The sequence below is a fragment of the Nannobrachium achirus genome, assembly GCF_963921795.1.
Source record: "Nannobrachium achirus genome assembly, chromosome: 16".
NCBI classification, from domain to species: domain Eukaryota; kingdom Metazoa; phylum Chordata; class Actinopteri; order Myctophiformes; family Myctophidae; genus Nannobrachium; species Nannobrachium achirus.
Genome location: NC_137823.1, coordinates 10,970,592 through 10,979,991, shown reverse-complemented (window position 1 = coordinate 10,979,991; position 9,400 = coordinate 10,970,592).

Sequence of the window (9,400 nt, the reverse complement as noted above, 5' to 3'; positions counted from 1 at the left end):
AAATACATTGGAGGTAAACAGGGCTTGTTAAGAATTACACCAGGCTCCAGCGATAACACTTCCGGTCTGCGGCGAGATCAAAGCGTGACGCCACTCTCCATACACTGCTCTGGTTAGCACTGCTCAAAAAACCCACTCATGCACATTTTGTGTCTTTTTAATTTATTAAAAAGACACATGAAATTGATTGACAAGGGTGTCAACACTGCGTGCACACGGTTTTCAAGTAAAGGCATGGGTTGTTGTGGTGTAAATGTGTAGCGCAAGCTACACATTTACTGTAGATTTCCCTTACAGCATGAGCACTTGAACATTTTATTTCTTTTTTATTCCTTAATTTCAAGACCCAGTCTCTGTCACGCAGTCGGTTTTGCATATGGCGTTATCTCCTGGCAGACCAGCAGCCGACCCGATGGCATCTCCCGTCTGGCGTGGCTGCTGCCTGGGCCGCGTGGCACGGGACCCGTGGTGGCGTCGTGGCAGACACCCTGAGAGAACCTCTGCAACGGGCCTCACTCTGAGCCGTCTCCACCTCACGCCTGGTGAACCTGCGACCTGATCCAGAACACGGATATCATTAACCCGGTGTTCTCAGATCCTACAAAATAATGCCTTCAAGATCTACTGTATATCAGGGGTCTTCAGCAGGGGGTCCGGGACCCCTAGGGGGTGCCATAGTTCTGTACTTTTTTTCAGTTTTGTATGTGTCTAGGTCTAGGAAGCTAACAGTACTACTAAACGTATCTAGATACCTGCTAGACAGGAGAGGGCTGTTCTCCTCTCCTTCAGTCTCTCACGTGAATGAAGGAACAGGGGGTCTCGTAATGCAGGGGTCACCGCCTGGGAACATGAATGGAGCGGTCAGACAACATTCTCGAGCAATGGGGCTGTATTCGTCAGCCCACGGACAGTTTTTCCCCAATGTAATTTTACAGAAGCAGAAGTGGTCGGGGCGAGAAAGCTGCAGCCACGGGCTGACAAAAACGTCAATTTGAACTCTTGTTTCAACAACATCGCTTAGAATATCATACGAGATGTCGTTATCCGAAAGGTGGCAAAGAGTTGGCTAGAGTTGGTGTTCCATTAACTTTACTATGCAGTTAAAAAAAAGCAAATAATGAATCTGCTGTAGCATATGAGGGGTCAAACTAAGGGTTTTTCATGATTCTGAATCCATTGCAAGCATCTGTTATTCCTCTGGCTAAAACGGCCCCCACAAAAGTGTGAAAAGTGATGACTCATCACTTTTCATCACTAAACCATAGTCTTGTGGGGCCGTTTTTAGCCCAAGGAATGTTTTTTGTGCAAAACAGATGCTTGCAATGGATTCAGAATCCTGAAAAAAAAAACCTAGTTTGACCCCTCATATGCTACTTAAAGGGATATTCCACTTTCACAATTTTTTTTTTGGAAATTTTATCGTCTAATCAGGCTTTTATGAACACCCTGAACAATTTTTAAGTTGCTTCATTCAATATTTAGATATTTGATGTAAATGTTATCTGGCCGTCCAGGCTCAGGGCCTCTCCCCACACACATCCATTGTAACTCCAAACTCCATTTTAACCATGGAAAACACCCATAATCTTTTCTGGTGACTCATACTAACTTCCTAATACTTGAGCATACCGTGTTTTTTCAATAACTTTTTTCTTTTATTTTTAATAATTATTTGGGAAAATGGAAAAAATTAAATACAATAATATTTTATTAAAAATAAATGAAAAAAGTTATTGAAAAAACACGGCATGCTCACGTATTAGGAGGGTAGTATGAGTCACCAGAAAAAAATAATGGGTGTTTTTAATGAATCTATCATGGTTAAAATGGAGTTTGAAGTTACAATGGGTGTGTATGTGGAGAGGCCCTGAGCCTGGAGGCAGTAGGAGCGAGATCATTTAGCGACCTACAACCGGGTCGCGACGTGGTCGGTAGTTTTCAGCGACCGGGTTGCTAAATCGAGCGACCGGGTCGCTAAATCGTGCGACTGGGTCGCTAAATCACCGACCGCGGCGCTAAATCGACCGACCCGGTCTGGAGGCAGTAGGAGCGAGATCATTTAGCGACCTACAACCGGGTCTCGACGTGGTCGGTAGTTTTCAGCGACCGGGTTACTAAATCGAGCGACCAGGTCGCTAAATCGAGCGACTGGGTCGCTAAATCACCGACTGCGGCGTTAAATCGACCGACTCGGTCGCTAAATCTACCGACCTGCCTGCAGTTTTAGGTCGGTAGATTTAGCGACCCGGTTGGTACATCTAGTGACCCGGTCGGAAGATTTTGCGCCCCAGTCGGTCGATTTAGCGACCCGGTCGCTCGCTTTAGCGGCGCGGTCGGTGATTTAGCGACGCGGTCGGTGATTTAGCGACCCGGTCGGGAGGTTGCGTGGCAGGTTAGCCTAACTGAGGTAAGGTTACTGAGGTTAGGTTTAGGGTTAGGGTTAGGGTTAGGGTTAGTAGCCCGGTGGTCGGTGGAAGCGACCACCGGTCGGTGGATTTGCGTGGCAGGTTAGCCTAACTGAGGTAAGGTTACTGAGGTTACTGAACCACCGACCCGGTCGGTGGTTTTAGCGTCCCGGTCGGTGGTTTTAGCGTCCCGGTCGGTGGTTCTAGCGTCCCGGTCGGTGGTTTTACCGTCCCAGTCGGTCGATTTAGCGACCCGGTCGCTGAAAACTACCGACCACGTCGCGACCCGGTTGTAGGTCGCTAAATGATCTCGCCCTCTCTCCCTGGAGGGCCTGATAACATTTACATCAAATATCTAAATATTGAATGAAGCAAATAAAAAACTGTTCAGGGTGTTCATAAAAGCCTGATTAGACGATAAAATGATCAAAAGTTTTTTTGAAAGTGGAATATCCCTTTAAAATAGATTCATTTTTTGCTTTTTTTGCTTTTTTTCCTGTATAGTAAAGTTAATGGGACATCAACTCTAGCAGCTGATAACACCAATTTAGCTGTGTCTCAGAAAGGGTTATAATACCAAAATATAATCTACAGATATAGAGCTTTTCAAAAATGCATGGTAGCCTTTGCCACCTTTCGGATACCGACATCTCGTATGGCCCATGGACTATTCACCATATTCCTGGCCCCGCCCCTGGCTTCCTGTTCATATCCTGAAAGAGGCTGAGGCTGAAAAAGCTGGCCTGAAAAACATAATTTGGTTTCCTGTTGTCCTTGCATTAAAGTGTCAGTAGTTGGCGTTCTGGGCTCTGAATTAACCTGTGTTGCCATGTCTGCTTATAATAAGCAAAATAGTGTAGTTGCTTATTGGGCTGCCTTACTTTATAATATTTTTTTAAAGCAGTGGTTCCCAAATCCTTTCATATCAAGGACCCCAGATTAACATATTTGTCCACAGCCGCAGACCCCCACCTGAAAATATGTGGTGCCAGGGACCTCCACACAGATTTATGTTGTTAAAAATGTTTCAAAAATATTCAAAATATTTGAGTTATTTTTTCCTCAATATTTTTTAAATAGCAAATATACAAGCTCACAATGTGTCGCAATGTGACACATTGTGAGCTTGCTGATCTGCTATTAATGTAAATGTAAAGTAGTAAAACTGAGCCTGGTTGCTTCTGTTGGGCTTATTTCTTTGGCAAAATCTGACAACAGACAATTCTGTGTCACTTCCTTACTTAGAGGAAGTGAAAAGATGTTTTTTTGAAGCAGCACACACAGAAAAACTCTCTAGCGCCCTCTGTAAAAGGCAATGGCAGCCTCCATAGAGAGGGCCAGGAATAAGGTGAATAAAGGCTGACCTCAGAGCAGTGTGTCCATGTGATGCAGAGGATGAAAGGATGGTACTACAGCACAGGGACGTGCTGGCCATTGGGAAAAGCGGGACAACTCCCGAACGGCCGGTTCATTCCCGGCCGGTCCAGGCCGGCCATTAGGAAAAAATTAAACTGTTTGCACAAAAGTAAAAATTAAACTGTTTACACAAAAGTAGTGAAAACTGCAGATCTACAAGCACACAACGCCTCGCGGTGCGAGGCGTTGTGTGCTTGTAGATCGGCTGTTTTCACTAGTTTAAATCATTTTTAAAATGATAAATACAAAACAAACGGTTTTGGACATACAAGGTTTCCACCTGACAACGACGAAATATAACTCATGTAATTGGCCCACTGGCTTGTCACTTGTCATGATCTGAAATGGCAAATCTTTAAGTAGCAGCAGTGCTATAGAGAGATCTCTCTCTATAGCGCGCAATGAGGGCCTCTCCAACTCTTTTTCCCGGGCTGAATCAGGGGCCCAGCATGTCCCTGCTACAGCATAAAGACTGACCCCAGAGCAGCGTGGTCGTGTGCTGCTGCTTCTGCTGAGGAGGAAAGGGTCGTACTCTGTGGGGTCGTAGCTGTTCAGGAACACTGAGCCCTATGGAGACACAGAAACCAGAATCACACATACTTATTGTATTGTCTCTGGGAATCATGGCACCCCATCTTTAATATTGCCTTGGTTTTGCAGGGATGGATGTGTTAATTTGTGTGGTTGCCGGGGGCAACACATTATAGTTCTAGTGTGGCATCTATCATCTTCATCTTTTCCTGGAGCAACTTTTAGCCAATCAGAAAGCAGCATTCTCGATGACGTCACCATTATAGAGTAAGTCCATTGATTTCAATGGGAGAGTGGTGCTAGCTCGAAGATTGGTAATTTGGCTATCCAGACAATAAACCTCACTCACAATTTCCCAGAATTGAATTCTTTCTAGTGGTGGGCTCGCCTGAAAGGCGAGAACACTATGTTATCCTCATTATTTATATAGTGAGTTCCGCCGCATATTTCTGCCGTAGACAGTACAAAGGCAGGGCCCTTAGCCAATGAGGCGCAATTGGTGGAAACAAATCTGGGAGTGGTGTTAGCTGGAGTATTGGTTGAGCTTCACATGACAGTTAGCACGCTGCAGAATATAGTCACGTTGGCAAACATAAGAAATGAAGAACAATTTATTCGATTAAGAGTTTTTATTTTAGTTATTGTTGTGGGCTCGCCTGAAAGGCGAGAACACTATGTTATCCTCATTATTTATATATAGTGAGTTCCGTCGCTGACAGTATAAAGGCAGTTATTTACATAGTGAGTTCCGTCGCAGACAGTACAAAAGCTTCAAATGACAGTTAGCACGCTGCAGAATATAGTCGCGAGCGAGCCCACACTGTTTCGTAGGAACAGTATTTCTTATTACCTTGTTGTTGCAGTGCTGGATGTAATCCATGAACATGCTCCTCAGGCCCTCTGTCTTCCAGTGGTGTGAGAGGTTCTCCTCCTCCACCCTGCTCTGGATGGGGATCCACACCTCCTCCGTCCAGCGCTTGTGGAGCAACTCCTTTCTCCGCAGCTCGGCTGCGTCTCGCTGCTGCAGGAAACGCTCCACCTCCTCAAGACCGGGAGGAACACAACACAACAGAAATCTGGTGATCACAAGACAGCAGGCATGTGCACACATAGACATCAACGGGGGCTTGAGCCCCTGCCCTTTTATCCATCTGTAAAAAAGTGCCCTCTCAAGACCATGAATGTGGCTTTTACTTTGGTGAAAGAAATGCAAACGCCCTCTTTCCATGCCATATCTGAAGGCAGCATTCAAGATGAGAGTCGCCTTGTCCAAACTCTCCTGAACTTGAATGCAGCATCTTATGTCGAAAGAACTGCCCTCTCTGTGTAGAAATCCATGCCGTTATGCCACAACTCATTCACTTTATTATGCTTAGTTCAGTGTGGTAAGCACCGAAAATATCCGACCTCCAAATCTCACAACGTGTTGCAGTGCGGCACGTTGTCAGGCCCTGCTTCTCTAACATTCTCTACATGTCCCAGCACACGCTCAAAAAGACTTAAACCATGTAACATAGGCAGGGCAGGGCTGGAATTGGACATACATTCGCTCGTGGCATCTCGGCCCAGAACGGCCCACCACAACTGGCACGAACCGAACATAGAAGATCGGCAAGCCAACATTGCGGCGAGGCATCGACTGTTATGTAGGTTTGGGTGGGACTCCTGGGCCATGGTAGCCTGTGATTGAGCTGCTATGTCGGTATTCAGATGATAGACAAGCCAGTAGGCCAATCATGTGATGTCTCTCTGCTCTGTGGGCCTGTGCTACTGAAAGATTGGCCCTCTCCACTTATGCTTGATTTTGTGTACGTTTTGTCATTTTGTTGCGACCGTCAGGGAGCAGTTTACTATGAAAACCTCCACCGGCCGTCCGGCCGTCCGTCCGTCCGTCCGTCCGTCCGTCGGTCACACGTCACACGTCACACCTTTGCCCTGCTCATATCTCCGCATCAGTATGACATCACACCACATGTGTACACAAACCTTTGTGTACGTTGCTGTGGCAACAGTCTGTTGTTGCTGGTCTGTTAGTGTACGTTAGCAACCACCTTAGCAACCATGGTTTTACCCTAGCAACCAACTGTTTACCATAGCAACCAACTGTTTACCATAGCAAGCATGTTTTTTTACCCTAGCAACCAAATGTTTACCATAGCAACCAGATACGCAGAGCAGGGATCTCCATATATGGGCATAAACAGGTGACATCACACTGATGTCAGATACTCAGAGCAGGGATTTCTCCATAATATATGGGCATAAAAGGGATTCTGTTAGGGATCTCCATATATGGGCATAAAAGGGATTCTGTTAGGGATCTCCATATATGGGCATACAAGGGATTCTGTTAGGGATCTCCATATATGGGCATAAAAGGGATTCTGTTAGGGATCTCCATATATGGGCATAAAAGGGATTCTGTTAGGGATCTCCATATATGGGCATAAAAGGGATTCTGTTAGGGATCTCCATATATGGGCATAAAAGGGATTCTGTTAGCTGTTAGTGATCTCCATATATGGGCATAAAAGGGATGATGTTAGGGATCTCCATATATGTGCATAAAAGGGATTCTGTTAGGGATCTCCATATATGGGCATGAAAGGGATTCTGTTAGGGATCTCCATATATGGGTATAAAAGGGATTGTATCCCAGATGATGCCCTGTTAGGAGATCCACACTAACAGAATCCATATATGGTCCTACCGACAGCTGCTATAAGCCAACCCTGGCGATAAGGTCTGAGTCGAAGAAATGCTTCTTTCCTGGCAAGAATTGCCCCTTTATACTGTAGGGCTCGTTTGTGTATTGTATGACATCACGCCACATCATCGGCTGAGGACTGTGTGATGTCATCATATCTCCATATATGGAGACATAAGTTGCTCATGCCCAAATATGGACTGGTGAGGTCAGACTTAGTGTGATGCGTAGGTTATCTCCATATATGGAGATTCAACTTCAATGAGTAACCATGGCAAACTGTCAACTGCCCGTATGTTCTTGATAATTGGTAAAACAAACTTTTGGCCTATTTGTGGAGATAAGCGACCAACGGTCGCTTATCTCCCGATTAGGGAGTCTTACTGGTGTACCCGTTATTTATGTGCCGACCCGCTCTCCGCTCCAATTCTGCTCCCGTTGGGGCCGCGCGCCACATGAAGGTGGTTCTCACACGTGTAAAAGCCGAAGCATTTAGCCAAAATATGTAGAACCACAGATTTCTTTTTTGACCCGCCGTGATGTTTCGTATAAACACGTGGTAACAGTCTGGACTGGCTCTGCTGTCTGTCGGCAACGTTATGGCAGTAAATGCAACTCCGCGAAGGTACAAATTTAACCACATGGATGCGGACCCGGAGTAATTATAACAAAACACACGTATACACACCCGCTCATATATTGAACATAATTCCCAAGTAATAAATGAGCCGCATCATCATCTCTTCTTGTGACTTGTGTGCCTCGCTGTCTGTGCTCAGCTGATGACTGTTGATGCGGTGTGTGTGTATGTGTGTGTGTGTGTGTGTGTGTGTGTGTGTGTGTGTGTGTGTGTGTGTGTGTGTGAGAGAGAGAGTGAGGAGTCGAAGCGTCCTCTTCAAGTGGTTGTGTAACGACCTTTTTTCCGTTTCTTGATAAAAATATATTTCTTTTGGCCCACTGGCCCATTAATGGTTGTCGGCCCACTGGGCATATGCCCGGTATGCCAGATGCCCAGTCCATCCATGCATGTTACATGGGAGGAAGTACTCAACAACATCTCAGCGGTTATAAATACACATCTGTTGTGACCTTGCAATTTTCGCTATTTTCTTTTATTTTATTTTTTGTAATAGGGGAGACGCTATGGCTATTTGGGGGCCCTTGGCCAGGAAAAGTTATGGAATGTATGAAAAGTTTTTGTATAGTGACATTGCATGAAGTGCAACAGCAAAGCTTATATAGGCTACACACACCATGTTAGGACGGTACAGTATGGCATACATACACAGTGAATGAGGCCAAAGTCACAAAAACACAAAAACACCCTGCAGAACTAGACCTCACCTTGACAAAGCTCTTCTCCGTGTCGAGCAGAGGCTGGATGATCGCTCTGCCTTCTTGATTTTCAGCCTCCAGTTTAGCCTGAATAGTTAGTATACCTGGCGTGAGACATTTTGCCATAATAATAATAGATGGCCAATAATAGCTAGCTCAGATTTATATAGCACTTTTCTAAGTTGCCAAAAGTTGCTTTGCATAAGCATCTCTTTTAAATGTGTGAGATACTGGGGTCCGCTCAATATGCAGACGGGCCATTGTTCCGACTAGCGTCGGCAGGTTAGATAATCACCCTCGTCGGCAGGTTAGATACTCACCAGTGTCAGCAGGTTAGATAATCACCCTCGTCGGCAGGTTAGATACTCACCAGCGTCAGCAGGTTAGATACTCACCAGCGTCAGCAGGTTAGATAATCACCCGCGTCATGGCTACTGAGGTTAGTTTTAGGGTTAGGTTTAGGCATAGTTTTACTGAGGTTAGGATTAGGGTTAAGGTTAGGTTTAGTTCGTCGGCATACCGGCCCGTCGGGATATTGACGCAGACAGTCCGGCTGCACTTACCTGCAGCTGCCTGAGAGTGGCGTGAGAGAGCCACGTGCGCTGGGCCACATGGGTTTGTCCACTGTATGCCCGGTCCTTATCCTCTCTCCTCCCAGCACTGACACTAGCGCTCCTCCAGGTGGCAGCACCCGGCCAGGACGTGGCCAAGGTGTTTGTGCTTTCCCACAGAGGTGATGAAGCATTTTTCTGAACCCCTCTGTCTTCCTGAAACAAACGAACAAACAAACAACAAAATAACCACGTACTGTAAACTCCACATGCACGTGCCCCCTCAATGCCCTCTGCACGGCCCTGGCCTGAAACCCATTATGTTGTTGAGAGGAGTCCCTCAGGGCTAATCTATACTTATCTTCTCTGTTTTTGTCCGGCATTAACCCATTTAGGCCTAGAATTATTGTAAAATAGCAGATATACAAGCGCTTGTAGATCTGCTATTTTTGAAA